This window comes from Podarcis tiliguerta (assembly GCF_965153285.1).
Source record: "Podarcis tiliguerta genome assembly, chromosome: 17".
Taxonomy (NCBI): Eukaryota; Metazoa; Chordata; class Lepidosauria; order Squamata; family Lacertidae; genus Podarcis; species Podarcis tiliguerta.
Genome location: NC_139550.1, coordinates 31780569 through 31799320, shown reverse-complemented (window position 1 = coordinate 31799320; position 18752 = coordinate 31780569). Strand labels below are relative to the sequence as shown.

Here is an 18752-nt window from a genome sequence, read left to right as displayed (position 1 = left end):
ATTTGGAAGAAAAGAAGACTGGCCTGCTAGCAAGACTGGAATCATAAAAAAAACATTTGAAGAAGTGATGTGAAAGTTACCCACTTTTTCTAGTTCCTCCAAATTACACATAAGATCATGAAAAGTTGTGCATCAGAAAGGGAATAGAAAATATTTTGAAAACATGTTAAAGAAACACAAGAAAAATAAAAGCAGATATCAAGAAAAATTCAAGTATAGAGAACAGAAGTGTGTATAAGAGGGCAATACAATGGCATTGGGCTCCCTGGAAAAGTAATAGTGAGGGATAAGCATTTATGATTCTGTAGAGAGAGAAAAGGTGATTGCACATGTAGCAGTGAATATTTTTTTGGTGTACATGAAACCTTCCAATTTGGTGTAACAATGTGTCTACTGAAATTTGTGAAGTATAGTATGCCTAAAGAGTACTACACACAAGTGTTATATATTCTTACCTTACCATATGCTGGAAGGACAGTATAAAAAGGTAAAGGTAAGGTACCCCTGCCCGTACAGGCCAGTCTTGCCAGACTCTAGGGTTGTGCGCCCATCTCACTTAAGAGGCCGGGGGCCAGCGCTGTCCGGAGACACTTCCAGGTCACGTGGCCAGCGTGACGAAGCTGCTCTGGCGAGCCGGCACCAGCGCAGCACACGGAAACGCCGTTTACCTTCCCGCTATAAAGCGGTACCTATTTATCTACTTGCACTTAGGCGTGCTTTCGAACTGCTAGGTGGGCAGGAGCTGGGACCGAAAGACGGGAGCTCACCCCGCCACAGGGATTCGAACCGCCGACCATGCGATTGGCAAGTCCTAGGCACTGAGGTTTTACCCACAGCGCCACCCGTGTCCCTTGCCATATGCTGGAAGGACAGTATAAAACCAACTAAAACAGAGTTGATTACATCTTGGATTAATAAGACTGAGAATGATGAGGAAAAACAGGAAGAAAATAAAAATGTGCAAAGCAGTTGGGATCCTGTAGTGAGAGATATCTAAGTTAGGAATTTCTGGAACTAGGATTTTTATTTTTTATTTTTTGGTGATACTGTTTTTATTCAAAACAAAACAACATAATAAAAACAGGTCAACAGGTACGGATCAGTTTTAGTATTACAGATATAATCAGAAGATAGCACCATCATTTTAAGTCAGGTAACCTGCCTTAAAAGAATTATAAGGACAGGAAATGGGGACTCCTTTGGATGAGAGTTAACAAATGAAATAAATATAAACCAATCATCACCAAAGGTGTCCTTGTATGTTTCTCCAGACATCACCTTTCAGCATTAAATGAATTTATCAGTCAAGGCTAAATACCATACTTTATTTTTATTATTATTTATTGAATTTATATATTATACCATTGTGCATATTACATTCATCAGTGTTCTTCCCATGTAATGCTATCTCCGTACATGCCACTGCTTAAGGATGATTTTACAAGTTCTTAAATAAGGGCACTAAAGCTCATCCCTACTCCATGTCATCATTATTATGAAGGAGGTTAGTTATCATACTAAATACTTCTGTCCAAAAGGGCTTTGGACCTTTGGACACTCTCACCATTGGTGAATCAGTGTTCTTTTATTTTAGCAACCCTGCAACATAAAGGTGAAAAAACATTGTTAAGATAGTGTAGTCATAAGCCTCATTATAGACCTTGATTTTAGCAGAAATTGTCTTAATAGGAGGTGTGAGCCATAAGGTCACCCATTCACCCTCAGTAATGACACCACCTACATTAGTTTCCCATAAGTTTAAGTCCCCCTTCAGCTTTAAACTGGTAGTCTATTAGCGTCGTGCAGAAATCTGTTGCAACCCCCTTAACACGTATAGAGCTAGTCACACAGAGTTTCTCAAACACTGGTCAGAGATCATGGTCATCCATATCAGTGATGCCACTGTGAAGCAAAAAAAGTGTTTACAACTTCAGTTTTAGCTTTTCTAATTGGCTCTCAATTTGGTGCATCATCAAAGGATTGCCTTGTTTGGAATAAATCTTGGATGCCTTGTAGTCCTTCCTTTCCCAACCCTGGTATTACCTATAATGGTTCAACAAATTTTGGGTAGGGAAGGAAGAAGGGAGCACTAGCCAATCATTTTGCCTATTTCAACCAAACTTTAAGTGTGACTCATAGAAAGGGATTGACAATATTTTTGATAGTCTAGCATATGGAAGGGGGGAATGGCTGGGCATTAATCAAAGGCATTTCACAGCCTAATTCCAGTTTACCCATGTGTTTCCTAATAATGCGGATAAATGGCCAATTCTGGAATGCCTTGTAATATGTCTGTAGATGGGGCGTTCTCAATCTGTTATCTCTAGTTCTCCTATACATTATAGACTTGCGCCTCTGTGGGTTGTGCCCCACTTTACTAAAAGTGTGAAGCTTTTTGAAATCACACAAATGGAACTCAATGGGGAGGGTCTGAAACAAGAAGAAGAACCTAGGGAGTAGTGTCATCTTAAGGGCAGCAATCTTTCCCAGCTAGGAAAGAATGAGTTGTTTCAACTTGGCAATGTCTGCTTTTGCCCTCTGTAGTAGGGGATCAAAGTTCTTATTGTGCAACTAAATAATAGCATTGGGTATAAAGCTTCCAAGGTATTTAAGGCAGCCAAATTGCAATTTCAAACTAGACAATTGCTGCAGTCATTTTTGTGTATCTAGCAGAATGGTGCACATAAGTTCCAATTTATCATTGATATCCACCACATCCCCAGATCTCTCTAGCTGGATCCGAAGGGCTGGGATTACATCCTTAAGAGAAGTAAGAAGCAACAAAATACCATCAGCAAATAGATTAATAGAGTGGGCGGTACTGTTAATCCTGGGACCAATAATGTGGGCCATCCCATATATTTGATGCCAGAGAGTCAATGACCAGTGCAAAGATAAGAGGGGATAAGGAACACTCCTGTCTTGTTCCAAATGAGAGCATAAAAGGTATTGAGTCTCTGTATTAACTCTTACCACTGCTTCTGTCAGAGAGTATAATTGGTGAATGATCTGTATAAGTTGAGGACCAAAGTTTCTTCAGGATACGCATTAAAAATGGCCATTCAACCTAATCAAAGACCTTAAAGGCAGGATGACAGCAGGATCAAGCTGCCCAATGACAGCAGGATCAAGCACCCTCTGAATTGAATCGGCCAATAGTTGGCCAGAAATAAAACCTGTTTGGTCCTCTTCAATATTCAATAAATAAAAGGTTCATCCCATAAATGATTCATCCAAAATGTAAGTAAAGGGATCAGTTTTGCATCTTGGTTTAGCAAGGTGATGGGACTGCTTCAGAATCCACACTGTGTGTATTTCCAAGACTCTGGGGTCACACCACCCTCTAAGATACTGTTGAACAGGTGCTGGGAAGTGAATAAGAATAGCAAATTTAAAACTCTCCCCCCAGACCACCAGCTTTAGGCGTCTTGCCATGCTTCAGTTTCTTAACTGCCTGATGAGTTTTGTTTGTTGAGACATGGTGGTTCAGAAAAAGTATGTATTCTGAGGTAAGAGGACCGAAATGAACATTATTCAGGTATTCATTTATCTTCCTTAACTCTGGTGAACGTGTGGTGTTTAATTCAGAGTAAAAATCATCAAAGGCTGCCAATATCTGCTCTGAATGGGAATGTGTTTGACCCCTCAATGCTCTTATCTGGGGTAACTCCATTGCTAGTCATTTTCAATTTTAAGAACTAGGATCTTTGTGAGGGATGGATAGAAACAATAAGATAATGGCAGTGTTATAGTAAAAATAAGGTGTTTGTAGTACCTTAAATAAGTAGTATTGTGGCTCAGGACCACAATACCTCAAGGACCGCCTCTTTCCATATGTACCCACCTGGACCCATCATCTTCTGATGCCGTTCTTTGTGTACCTCCTCCTCGAGAGGTCCGGAGGGTGGCAACATGAGTATGGGCCTTCTCTGCAGTGGCTCCCCGTCTGTGAAATGCTCTCCCCAGGGAAGATCGCCTGGCGCCTTCATTATTCACCTTTAGGCACCAGGCAAAAACGATCCTTTTTAAAAAGGCCTTTGGCTGATTTGATTGACATCCTATGCCCTTTTAAAATGTGTTTTTTGGGGGTGGTGGTGGTTATTACGTTGTTCTTTTTATTTTGGTTACATATTTTGTGGTTTTCTATTTTGATTTTGTTCTGTGAATCACCCTAAGACCTCCGGGTATAGGGCGGTATCTAAATTCAATAAATCATCATCATCATCATCATCATCATCATCATCGTAAAAGTAATATTTTTATTGTGTTGTTTGAACTTGTTTATGGTTAGTCTAATCTGGTAAAATAGTAAAAGCAGATTAAATCATTTCATGGAGGATAAGACTATCTATGATTTTGATGTCTACCCACTACCTCGAGGATTAGTGGCACCATGCCTCTGAATCACGGGTTACTGCGGAACAGCAGCAGGAAAGGACAGTCACTTTGTGTCCTTTTTGTGGACTTCCCATAAGCATCTGGTTGGCCACGGTGGGAAACGGATTAGCGGAGTAGATAGGCCTTTGGTCTGATCCTGCGGGGAAGAGTCTGGTTCATGAGGAACAGAGATAGGGTAGTCTCATAGAGTCCTTTCTCACAGCTAGACATTGTGGGCAAGGTGGCCTTGGAGAGTGCCAGCATTGCTGCCCTTTTGATTGACAAATAATTAAAAAAAGTCTCAGTTGGTCATTATGTAACATTATGTGAGAGTCACTGCCTGAATTCATTTATGTTCCTCTTCCCAATTTTCCAATTATATTGCATAATTTTGTTACATAATTATTTTCCAGCTGTATTCTGTAATTGTGAGCTGCCTTGAGTTCATTGATAGAAGGTGGTTTATAAATGTATTAAGTGATTATTTTTCTTTTTAATTGACCAGCAATGTTCATCTGTGGGGCCTGAAAAAGTTTTTTAGTGTCTCTTCTTCATGGCTCATTTTTAAAATAATTTTATTTATAGTTTTCATTTATATACATTTCAATAGTTTAACAATAGTTCTAACATTTCAAACCTTGACTTCCTTCCTCCTCTTTCAGCAGTTCCTTAAATTTATTTTATCATTTCCTGCATATTCTAAATTAACTTATTTTTTATTCATCTATTTTGATTATGTATTCTTTTAAAACTGCAGGTTATTACAGTAATCGTGCCAATGTCTTTATCCGTTTACACTTTGTAGATATTCAATAAACCCTTTCCATTCTTTTATAAAAAGGTTGTTATCTTGATTTCTTACTCTTCCAGTAAGTTTTGCCATTTCTGCATAGTCCATAAGTTTTTGTATCCATTCATCTCTCATTGGGACTTCTTCTTTCTATTTTTGGGCAAGTAACATCCTTGCAGTTGTAGTTGCATAAAGAAATAAATGAATTTCTATACTGTTTGAGTAGTTCTACACCTATAATTCCCAAGAGAAAAGCTTCTGCCCCCCCCCAAATATTATCTTAAATATATATAATTAATTATATATCATTTCCCAATAAACTTTAACCTTACCTCAAGACCACCACATATGATAAAAAGTATCTTCTTTTCCTTTGCATTTCCAATACTTATTCATTTTTTATTTTTACATTTTTGCCAATCTACTAGGTGTTAGGTACCAGCTATATAACATTTTCATGTAATTTTCTCTTAAACCATAACATTCTATAAATTTTATATTCGTATTCCACAATTGTTCCCATGCTTCCATGTCTATTGCCCAATGTATCATTGAATATTTTACTTGCTCATCTTCAGTCTCCCATTCCAATAATATCTTATACATTTTAGGCAGCACTTTAACATTACATTCCAACAGGTTTCTCTCCAATTGTAATATTAATTCACCAAACCCTCATTTCCTAACTTTCTTAAATACTATGTTCAAATAACGATATTGTATCCATCTTGTTAATATTCCTGATAAGTCCTTAAATTCTTTTAATTTAAACTCTCCTCCTTTCTCTCTTAATAAATTTGTATAAGTTGCCCAACCTCCCATCATATTCTTTTTCTTTACCACTATGGCTTCCAGTGGTGAAAGCCAAAGTGGTGTTTTTGTCTCCAATAATTTTTTATATTTATCCCATATACATTTTTTCCCTAATTATATGGTTTGTAAATCTGTTGTGTACTTTCACATTTTCTTACCATAAATAAGTATGCCAACCAAAAATATTATCACGACCTTCTAAGTCTAAAATATGTGGATTCTTCAATGTCAGCCATTCCTTCAACCAGCATAGACAAGATGCTTCATAATATAATCTCATATCTGGCAGGGTATCATGGCTCATATGTGTAATAGGGCCATTAATATCACCAGTGCCATATCTGCCTATGCTACTGTGTCTGAATACAGAATCTGCAAAAGTAACTTTCCACTATATTTTGAGGCATATATGCTAATTATACAGTGAGATCAAGGCACAGAAATGTGTATTTTGTTTCAGTTAATAGGCAATAGTGTGGTTGAATGACAGTAGGCTAAGGTATTTTTAAAAGTGGGTAATTTGAAGTTCATTTTTCACGTTTCTTAATTGCTGTGCTCTGTGAAAGATTTGGGCCTTAAGAGCAATATTTAAGCTCAAAGACTTGAATTACTTGCATATAAAAAGGCATTACAACAACAGTTTCGTTTTGCAAGTTGACACAGAGTTGAGCTCTCTGAGTTCAATGGGATTTGCTCCTTAGTGTGCATAGAATCACAGTCTTACCCATTGTTCAATGCCCTGATTCTAAACATTGGTGTTACATTATTGCTTTGATCCCAAGTTGCTTTGCTGTTCACGTAAGAGCCAATTTCTGTCAACTTCCCTTTGCACCTGCAGTCCCCCTCCCCATTTCCAAGGGTCCCCCGTCTTCCAGGAGCAGATTTTCAGGGGGTGCAGGGGGCTGTAGAAGGGAGGGAAGCTCCATTCTGTGAATGAACTTCCTTCTGCTCATGGAAGGAAAATTAGGATCCAAGCCAATAGCGTTATCTGACAGCAATAGGAGTGTGACATTTTGTGCAATTATACTGCTTTACACTAATTTTATAATCGTGTCATTCTAACCCTAAATGGCTTTCATACCAGTAAAGTTATTGGGTCGCCCCTTTCTTAAGGATATATGGGCTGGGTTCCGGCACAGCAAATTTATGGGATCAAATTGTTAATGACTACCCTTTGCTCTATGCATCTCTGATCCTTTTGCCCACACAGAAATATGTGAAGAAGACTTGGAATGCAGGATGGAAAAATTGGTCAAAGTATCCATTTTAAATATAATAAATTGCCGTAATTAATGATTTGTAAATTGATGCCAGGGCAGGAGGCATATTTCCCCTTTATTTTCTCAGTGTTACAGTTATGGGACAATGCAGTGCAGCCCTATACATGAAATATGATTAAAGAGATCAGTATTTATTTCCCCCCGTGAAATCTTCCTTCTCGCAAGCTGCACATTGGTTTCCTTTCTCTCACCACCTAGGAATCTGGCATCTGTTTGAGGGATTCCATTTTCCTCTCTCTTTCTCTGATTCCTCGTCTTTTTTTCTTCATGTGGGAAAAGTAAGAAAACTTTTTTAAAATAAGAAACAAAGATCTTGTAGCATTTTAGTTTAAAATTTTGGTTTATTGCTTTCATTTGCCCACAAATACTTGGCTATTTGGCTGCATTTGAAGGGGAACTGGGGTGGGGGTGGGGGTGGGGGGACGGAACGTTAAAGGCTTTTCAGGCAGAAACCTGCAGGTCTTGGTTCCAGAAGCTGAACTGTGCCCTAAAGCAAAAGGATATGAGGATTAAATTAAATGGGAATAATTAATTTTGTTGTTGCTGTTGCCGCCACTTAGGCAGGATTTGAATCTATCCAAGAAGCCTTGCCACAGGCAAATGAGCGAATCTCTCTTTAACATGAGGCACAGTAGCCTGGATTTTTTAGTTTAGTTTAGTTTTTGTTTTGGTAGGTGAGGGGTAGATTTAAAAGGGAAGGTTGGCAAGCAGGAGAATAAGCATTGAAAGCAGAGTAGCAAGCTACTTTGGGCTGTGAGCTCTGATCATTCTTCAGCTTTACTCTAAGGAGGGCAGGGAGGAATCTTGACTTCTTTTGAGACCCTTGTTGCTTGCATTCCGGGAAGAGAGAATTATTTTTGAAGTCTTAACAACGGGATGCAGGACTTATCTTCATTAATGGGGAGACACGTAGGAGGAACAAACCTGCCTCTGTTCAGGCAGGGTTAGCACCCGCAAATCATTACCTAGGGGAGAAGTATCTGCTGCAAATATCTGTGTACCAGGGAGAAACCCAACCTGGATTCCCGTCCTCCCTATCTAACTCATAGCCCTCCTGCAAAAGCTTTCAGATATGCTTTGATGAGTGAACACTCCTCTGCTTGCATACCATTTCCTAGGATACTAATGCTAACTAGTTAGGCAGCTTTGCTTCTTTCAACTTCTTCTGAATTCTTTCAGCTTTCTTTTGCTTTCCTCTATTGCTTTCTTAGTGTGTCTTAGACCCTGTCCAAATATTTTCACCTTAAGTTGTTGACTTTTTTTTACCCTTCGTTCTCTGCAGGCTAGGGTTTATTCTCCATATCTCAATAGAACCCCATTTGCATTGAGAGGTCTTTCCCAGTACAGTATTTACACCGGATTTAAGAACTGAGATGGGTCATTTAGGAAACATGACTTGCTTCTTATTTTGTAGAAAGGGTTGTTTCTTTTTTCTTCTTTAAATGAAAATGCTATAATGCACCCAACAGATTTGTTTCCAGAGAAGAATAATTGTATTATGCAGTTAAAAAAATACTGGCGTTGGATGTGAAATTCGATTGTTGAAATCACCATTTGGCAATGAAGCTAAAAAGCGCCCTGGGAGATTAATGAACTAAGTCTTCTACTTTGAAGCCAAAAGTGAGGTGGGGTGAGAGGGATAGAATTTGGATTGGGACCATGATGATGGGGAAAGTTGACATTTAAGGCTTTCCCCCATGCCATTTCCACAGTTGTCCCATGCCATTGAAATCACACACATGCACACTGTGGTTTACAAAATGGTGGCCGTGTCCTGGGGCTACATACTCCTCCCTTGCTTCTTCCATCACCGCTCACCAGCTTCAGCATGGAAATCCTGGCTTGCACTAAGCCAGAGATTTCCTATTACATCTGAACTAGGCAAAGCTGATTTAATGTAGATTAACAAACTGAGATAATAATCTAAGGCACTCACCCACAGTTTCTTAAACCATGGTCCATGGTGCCGGTGAACAACTGCACCCAGCCATTGTTTAGCTACATGCTATTTTGTTGTTGTTGCATATCAAACATCTGTTAAAGTCGCACAGAAGTAGGGCACGTTCTTCCACGCTCTGTCCCCCCTTTTGGCTACTTGGCAACTATGCTAACAGAGCCAAGACACTTTTCAAAGTCACTCATGGGGTGACATTTAATGCACAAACGTGGTGCACTTTGGCAAGCTTTCACACAGGCTTCCAAACTCTGAATACCTGCCAAAGGTTTACCACACTTCCTGGAGTAATAACTTTATATACCCTCTTTCTAAACTTAACGCAGGAGCCTTCCAACTTCTTTTATTCTTAAAGAATATTATATGAAGTAACATAGAACCAAGCAGTAGGAGGCTTATGTACACCTGAGTTGCTGAATTTCTGAGGCAGAACTCAGAATATTTCTTAGGAGACATTTATTTAGATAGGACAGGAGAAAACATCTGGCATATAAGAAAATAAACAAACAGAAATGCTGACCAACCTTAGATGTTAAAAGCTTCTGAATAGTCTACAGTTCTTAACAACTCCAAGAAGTTAGCAATCAGTTTCCATTAGATACACTTTTTTTCTCTTACCGAATAAGGCCTCATTTCTGTGTTGCTTCATTGAAAATGCCAAGAAGATGGAAGTAGGCCTGTGATAGGGTTGTCACCTTTGCTTGGGCAAAATAAAGAACAGTGGAGTAAATTGGGGGGCTAAAAATTACTTTACCTGGTGCAGAAATGACTTCAAAGCAATTCATTACATTGGCACATGCGATTTACAGTGGTTTATTCAATGAAAATAAACCCCTCTCTCACTTTCTGTCCCCCCGGCCAACAAAAACACTCTTTTTCCATCCCCCCGCTCTTCACCGGATGGATGGACCAGGCCCATGCAAGTCCTCCATCTCTGACTCACCTGCTTGCCTGCGCAAAAACTTTATATACCCCTACTCTCCACCAGGCTCATTCAACCCTGCTTTCTTGCTCTCCGAGTCCGACCCGTCCCTGCCCCCTTTGCCTGCTCAAAAAGGATTTCTCCTGCAGTGGACCAGGCCCATCCAACCCATAATATGTGGCTAGTATGCTGCATTTGGCATGATGACTAGTGCAAGTTGTGCAGGCCTCCTGCATTCCTGTTTTTGGTATAATTTCTCCTTGTGGATGGTTTGCACATCACATAAAACCATAGTTTAATGGTTTAATGCAGACAAGCAGCATTTATTCTTGGCTTACCACTTGTGTTTGGTTTAGAGGGAACAAACCACGAGACCAGGTTTGGGTAACGCTACAAGTCGAGGCTTGTGGTTTGTTGCTTCCAGTGCAACTAAGAGAGAAGAAGGGAAGGATCAAAGTGGAAACTTGAGAATAGTGGTACACTAGTACACTGCTCATTCATGCTAAGCCAAAGTGAATGTAACATGTGAAAACAACTAATGTGTAGTTACGTAGATGCTCCAAGTTCAGGAAACTTTATTTGTAGATTTTTAATTTTTTAATTTTATTCTGGCTTTTTATTCTTCCACTGTGCAAAACTCATCCAGTCCCAATTTCCCTTCCCTAAAAAGTGAACAGCAGTGTGGCCATGTTGGAATGCGCTCTTATTTGAATTGGCGTTCACGGGGCACAATAAGCTTTTGAGGGTGTGGGATTTTTGGATGTTTTTACAGATGTGTCCTAGGGAAGAGGCTGACTGTAGAGTACATTTAAAATTTATATCTGCAATGATGAGGGCTAGAAACAGCCCTTTGCATCTCCTGTTCTAGAGGAAAATTTATTACATCCTTGTTCATTCACTCTTGTCTTTAGACAGTGATTGATTTAAATACCTCTTGAGCATGAGGCTGTCTTCCTAGTACATTTTACTGTTGGATCATTGATGGACGACAGTAACAAAATAGAATTTTCCACCCAGTACATTGTGATAATCCTTGCCAATGTAAATATTTTCTATAGCATCCATAGCTCCTGTGAAAATTACCTTACAACCCAATCTTGTTAAAGCAATTTATTATTGGGTGTTTTTTTAAATGGTTTATCTAAGTATCTGCTTTTCCTTTGTAGGTGTAGCATCTGTAAAATAAACACGTGCTTCTTTGCACACAAAGGCAGTGATGCTGGCATTAGGGCATGGAAAATATGTTCCTTTTTAATAATAGTGTTCCTGTGTCCTTGTGGACTCATCAGTAACAGACAAATGGCATATAATCAATAACTGAAATACGACATTTGCTGGACCCCCTTACTAAAATTAGCCAGGTTTTCCGCTAATATGAGATCCTTTATTCCCATAATTTGATTTTTGTGACTCTTCTTCCCCACCCATGCCTGTATTAGTTTATAAACTTTATTTTGCTTCCTTGCAAGATAATTGAACTTTTACTGGTCCATTTAACAATGAATACTCCTCCTCATGTAGTACTGAATGCTGAATATTCAATAGTGTTGAATACCCTCAAAACTATGGCCCAGGGGTGGGGAACCTGTGGCATTCTAGATGTTACTGGATTACAGCTCCCACAGTCTTCAGCTATTGGCCATTTGGGATGTGGATGATGGAAGCGGAAAGTTCAGCCATCTCTGTTCCCTACCCCTGCCTGTTTATTGGCCTTTGCCTAATCAAACAATCTCTGTTCTTTTAAACTGTGTGTGGAGGGGAGAGTTATTGTTTGTTATGATGGTATGTGTTTTTCTGTGTTTACATTGTAAACCTGTAATCCTTGGATGAAGGGTGATATAGATTTTTTTTTTTAAAAAAAACAACAACTAATTTTAGTGGGCATAAGCATGTGCTGGATGTACATCTAGACGCCTCTCTATTCCCCATCCCCAGGGCAGTGATGCTTTGCCACTAGAGGAAGCTTTTACTTTTTATTCAGCCTTTCGTTTATTCGAGTTTTGTGCATCCCTGCTCCAGCTGTAGTCAGCTGTCTCCTGTGTGTGTGTTTTAAAAAAGTAACCAATAGAGTATGGCTATCTCCCTGCAGCAAGGCTTCCTGTCCTTGCATCCTTATCCCATTTCTGAGTGAGCCACGAAGGGCTTATAAACAGTTGATCTGAAAGGATAAATGTATGATAATTTTAAAAACAATCTCAGAATAGAAGTACTGAAGAAGAAAAAGGAAATACATATTTGTGAAACTTGGGGTCCTTGTGGTCCCCACCCCCTTAGTAGTAGGTCTGTTGCTGAAAACAACACAAACCTAATGAATAATGGAGAGCCCAAATGATTAAAAAATAGTTGTTCTGTGGCACAGATTCTCATATGGGCAGAACTCCCAATGGCTGAATATCCCTCTGATGAATTTCTGTAGACTCCTTTCTCCTTGTCACAGCTATTTCGCTACATGTGGAATTGTCCTTGACTCTCCATACTTCCAAGTGTCTGCGTGTGCATACTTATAACCTACTAAGTTCTGTCCAGAATAGTGAGCATATTATAACCATGTAGATAGCATAGAGATAATTCCTTTTAAGCATGCTATCTCTCTCTCTCTCTCTCTGTGTGTGTGTATTTTACGAGGTATTTTATCACTCATTAAAAGATCATGAGGGAAACAAGGTGTTCAACTGACACTGACCTGAAATTTAAATTAATTTTAACATTTGCATTAAAGGTCATTTTTATTTCAGCACTATCACACAAATATTGCAATAGGGTATTTTTTTTTTTAAAGGCAACAAAGACATTTGTATAAATCAAAATATAATTAAAAACACACTGATAAAATGACTACTTGTAAAGTAATAGTGGCACTGTGCAGTAGTACAGATGTGTGACCATAGACTCACCTTACTTGGCATCTCCCTGCAAAAATAAAAAAACATCAAATATAAAAAAGGTGGGGAATTACTGTTCCATTTTTTTTTAAAAAAAAAAGATGTTAGATTTTCTGCAATCTGAAAAGCAAAATAAAAACAGAAGCAGTGCAGGACAACAGCAATTTGATGATGATGTCATTTAGATGCCCTATAAAAAGTAAGTTCACAAAGCATGGCAATTGCAAAGCAAACACTCATTGATATCTAAGGGTTGATTCACACTTTGACACCTCACAACTGAACATGTGGACTGTCTCCTTTGAAAATGCTGTATGGTTTTCAAGTTGAAACTGAATGCCGCAAACATTTTCTCTGTGTTGAGCAATCTGTGATAGCTCATTTATTGAAACATGCGAGTCAACATTTAATGTCAAGACCAGTAGGTGACACCAATGTATGTGCATGTGTAGGAACCAACAACCTACCGCCATTAAATATCCACCCCCCTGTACTATTAGGTGAGCTAGAGAATAAATAAAAGGCTAAGTGTGGGCCATTTCTTTTACCAGATTCATAAAAATCTTCATTTTTGAAAAACAACAGCTCCCAAGATTTTTTTGCTGTAGAGTTTGATTTTTGGGAGACATCTTACCTTTTTCATTTCCAGTAACACTGTTGCAAGTAATTTCATTGTCACAAAACAACAAAACACCCTCACTGTTTTGTTCAGATTAACCTGATGTGTCCAGATCAGCATCTTAATAAGTAAAACATTTAAATAGATAAGCAATGGGTTTTTTATTTTTTTCTTCAAAGCTGGACACCGCCAGACTTTATTCTGGCTGAAGCAGAATCCTGATCTTTGTCTTGTTGGGTTGGGAAATAAATTGGGCAACCACGTTTACTTGGGAGTGTATCCCACTGATTTCGACAGGAGCTACTTGTGTTCAGGATGCAGCCTTTGGCCTGGTTCTCACAGAGGTGGTTAATCTATACCTGCCCTGAAGTGCAGGCTGAAGTGCACACAAATGCCCCTCTATAAAAACACATTTCCTGCACATTGAAAAATGTTGGAGAGAAATGTCCTTACCTGCTTTCTGAAGAGGTCTAGCCAGATGCAGGTTTATCCCCTCAGTGAGAACTTGGCCGGTGTGTCAGAATGAACTTTATTTAAATCTTAAAGTAGAATAATTACTGTGCATTATTTTATCCTATCCCGGGAACTTAGGAAGAAATATATTTTAAAATATTATTTTATTTGCAAACCTGACATGAAAATCCAGTGCGAGTGACAAAACTCAGCACCTCTCTCTACAATTGCTTTGGTCCTCGGTCTTTTAAGGTGATGTTAATATCACTACATAATCTCAGACAAAAATACTCAGAAATTCACCAGGGTGTCTAGTCAGAGCTTGAGCTGTATTTATTGCTTGCTCCGTGCAATGCTTTTTAAATGCCTTTTTAGGGGGGAGTTTAAAACTGCAACAAAGACTTCCTTTAGTCTGCAAACCTGATTGAGTTGCCAACCTTTGCCTTGTCCAAGATCCTGATCTGCCATCTCCACTGCAATTAAACCAGAATTTTCTCAGTTACTTAAATTGGTTTTATCGTCCACCAGTCTGAATTATTTGTTCTTATAATGCATAGGCAAATAATCTTTCTACCAATGGCTTTCCTATAGTGTTCTGAGTTCTGGAGAACAAGAAAGAGGTAGAGATGAGGGTAAAAACATATGAGTGGGGATGGAGGTTGTTTAAATGAAGATGATTCTACTGTTGTTGTAGATGATTTTTAAAATATTATTTTTATTTAAAAATGTATTTTCTTTTAAATCTATATTTCACAAACTGGACAGGAATCTTAAGTAGCTGAAGTTGTGGGAACACAAAATCATTTCATTCATTCTGGTTTTTAAATTGACAGACACTTTACTGCTGAGTCCTGTTGTGTAGTGCATTGGATTACAAAAGCAAGATTTTATGTTGTGGGCTAGGGTAGGGGAAAGCTGGGTAACTCTTTGAGGATTGAAATAATAAACCTGTGTGGAATAGCTGGACTTCTGAGCTTCTATACCAATGAATGAAAAAAATGTATTTCAGTGTTTCAGGTGCGAGAGGCGGTTGGTGAAGGTTGCTTTTCGTGTTTGCACAAGGATGTTGAAAGCTGGAAGGATAGTCATGTTACTCTGTTGCAGCAAAATCAGGAAAGAGTCTCGTGTTACCTTAAAGATGAACGGAATTCATGTAGCTTTGGCTTTTGTAGATTAGAACCCTCTTCATCAGGCGCATAATACAGGTGCACAACTCACTCACCACTGTACAGTTCCCTTCCCTGTGAATGTTGTGCTATTGCTGCCGTTGTTTTAATTTTGAGACATTTCATGTTTCACTATATTTATGTATCTTTTCTGTTTGTGCTTGGTGTGGGGTTTTAGTTATCAAAATGCTTCTTGTAGGTTTTTTTAATCTTGCAAATTTCTTTTTATTTTATTTTGTAACACCTAGAGGATATTTGCTGGAGAAGAGCATTGTAGCAATGGGGTACCATGTCTCTTTTAATGCAGTTGATTATTGGAATAAAGGACAGATGTGACGCGTGCTTCTCCCAATTACCATTTTTACACAAAGTCTGTCTATGGAGAGACGCATTCAGAGATTTGGATGTGGTTTTGTAGAAGTGACATTGCCCTTCATAGCCATGGTTTGTATTTATTCATTTTGGACTGCCTCTGCTCAAATATATTTGCTGGTGGTTTCCATAGCTGTACCCTAGGAAAAGTTGAAACTGGCTCTCAGAAGTGTTCTCAGCACTATAGTGATTGTGTGTGTACATTTGGTGTGACCGTGACATATATCAATTCAATAGTGATATGATGAGCAGCACACTTCCTCTCTTGATCAATGCCTGCATGACTTCTGCAACTCTCTATAAAATGGATTTTGAAAATTTATCATTTTCTTACTTTTGTTTGTGAAAGGATAGGATGTAACTCTTGGAAACAGTTTTCTTTAAGCAGGAAATGGATAAGACTGAAGTGGATTTTATCTGGTCATGTCAATTTATAATTACTGTATGTATTTAGACCCAATGATTTATCATTATATGAATGATATGCCCACCTCTTCGCCATTCTTCCTTTGGGAAGGCCACAGGGAGGAGAGCCGAAACTTTCATTTCCATTTTCAGTTAACCACAGTTTAGAGTTGTGTCCAAAACCTAAAGTGTGATTAATCTTAACAATGATTTATTGAAACAAGCCAGATTCATTAGCCATAGTTTGAAGTTGGCTTATTTCAGTAAACCATAGTTAAGAATAACTCCATAGTTTGTCTCGATTTAGACGTAATGCTGAACTGTGACTAGTTTAAAATCACAGTGAAAGCTTCTGTTCTTGCAGCTGCATCTGAGTGGGAGGAGAGGGATGGGGCTGACAAACCTGATGCTCATTCTTATATTGGCTCATTCTTATATTGATAAAGTGATTAGAAATTAAGTGTGATTAAAAATTAGGAAGTCTGTGTGAAAGGCTTCTTCCTTGTAGGGATGCAAGACTTGAGTGCATCCAGCTGGGACAGTTCTTTCTCTACCTTTCTAGGCACTGCTTAAAAACTAGCTACCACGTTTGGAGATTACTTGGGCAATGCTTGGTGAGAGATCCAAAGTTGGCTGGGAGGGTGGTGTGCCATTTTTGTAAATAGAGAAACATGACAAGGAGAGGGTGAAGTGAAAGAAGAAAATAGATTGTGGAATTGGTGCTATTCTGCTTAATTTTAATTTGGTTTCTGTTTTGTATGTTTATACTGTATATACAGTAGCTTGAATATGCTCAGAGTCTGTAGTAGGGTTAGTTAAAAATCCAAATCCATCAGTAAATGATATTTGATCCAACTATCAACTATATAACTAAGATTATTCTAGTATGAAATAAAGGCTCACTCACTGATAACAGTTAGTGGGAAATGGTTCCTGTTGTTCCAGAGGAATAACTAACTATCTGTCCACCGTCAGAGTGTAAGTCATCACAGATGTTTGTAAAATGTTATGTGTAAATCATATGCATTTTTTTTCCTGATTCATATATCTAGAGCATCAAAGACGGGTGCAGCCATCTACTTCATTTTATGCGCTTGTCTGATAAAAATCTTAATTCCCGTGGTGAAACAAGTAAGATGGATGTTCCATTAGATACGCCTTTAGGAGATGGAGTTAATTCTCTAGTATCTTCTTTCTATTCAATAAAAGCTATGGCTCCCTGCCTTCCACGATCGCTCAGTGCTGGCATACCTGCCATGCCTGGGCCAGTAGCTTTCAATCCATCCCAAGCCCGAGTTTCTTAGTGTGACCAGTGCTCCCCCGCCCTGCTCATATTGAAATACTGCCCCTCAATGAGGCCAAAATTAGATTCACAAAATGTTTTGGGGTATGTGTCCACCTGCATCCCCCCAGAAAAAAGCACTGAGCATGACTATAATAATATTCTGTCCTAACTGGCCAGATCTTGGGCTGCTTGTAAAATTTACATCAAGGATAATATCCATAAAAAGCCCTAGGTTTCCAAAAGAGTTTTTGGTTGTACAACTAAAGACATATAGTGAGGCCCATCTACTTCTTCAGCTTTATTTGCAACTCTAGGTTGTGGTCTTTGAAAAAGTAGCTGTATCCAAGCCAAATTGTGCCACAAAAGCAAAACAAACTCTTTAATTTTGCATGGCATATATTTACACACTGAGATGTCTCAGGCAGCCACTTTCTTCTTTAACAGTGGAAGTGAATTTGGATCAGCTGTATTTGAATTACCAATAAATAGGGAGGAAATTGGTAAGCATCCTATTGCTTCGTTAGGATAATTGCTGCCATAAAATAAATGGCAAAAATAAAGCTGAGAAAATGTACTAATGCAAGCTATCTCTGGTTTGTGCTACAAGATGTATTCTCCTTTCATACTGCGCCTGACCCGATTTGTTGGAATGTTATGTCAGACTAGGCTGGTTATTGACAGCTATGGTAGCACAGTGTGGTTCAGTCATATTTTAACTAAATGTCTTGAGTATCTTTTCACCAGCAGAAGCATTTAGAATTGAAGGTGTCTCCACTGAATTTGGAGTAGTGTCCTTGGAGTGCTGGCATCATGTAATGATTTGTAACTTTCAGCTGGTTTAAAACCAATCTCAGATCTGGTTCTTTATTCTGTAGGAATTGTCGTGGCTATATATAGGTGTGCTCAAGAGCTGCACCCTAAGTACGTCTTTACAAAATGTACTTCTGATGAATAGAGAGCCTAGTCCTTCTAGCTAAAGGGCACCAGTTCTGCTAGAAGGCTGAGCAGTTTTATTCAGTAAGTTTGTAATCAAAGAGGCTCTCAATCTTGCAGTCTAAATCCAGGTGTTGAATAGAGGTCTGGTTACATACAGAAGGCAGGACTGGATTAATTACCTGAGAGTCACAATTCCAGCTATTCTTTGTCCCTGTTACTTAGAATGGTAGAAATGTGAAAAGAACCACAAACACATTTTCTCGGCTCCCGACTATTTCTGCCCTTAACTCCAAGTGCTTAGTTGAATGTGAAATTACGGAGTCATTTTGTAACTTTAGTTAAAAACCTTTGACTCATTTATTCCTGCCCTCTCCATCACTTAGGCTGCTGCCAACTCACATTACTGTAGAAGATGGAAATATTAAAATAAACTTAGCATTTTTTAAAAATAGTGTGTTCCTGCACACATTTATCCGGTGCTGCTCTAATTCTGCCCCC

At 38.7% G+C, this 18752-nt stretch overlaps 1 protein-coding gene and 1 long non-coding RNA gene across 12 annotated transcripts in view; one reads left to right on the top strand and one right to left on the bottom strand.

The window, feature by feature from the left end:
• The window catches only part of NFIX (nuclear factor I X), a 251611-nt gene that overhangs the window by 93234 nt on the left and 139625 nt on the right, over positions 1-18752 (top strand). The gene's annotated exons all lie outside the window — the stretch shown is intronic.
• Positions 7220-10815, bottom strand: LOC310667998. Its single transcript, XR_014506525.1, has 3 exons — positions 10475-10815; positions 9833-9909; positions 7220-7523 (listed from the first exon to the last, which is right to left on the bottom strand). It is a non-coding gene; the product is annotated as an uncharacterized lncRNA (long non-coding RNA).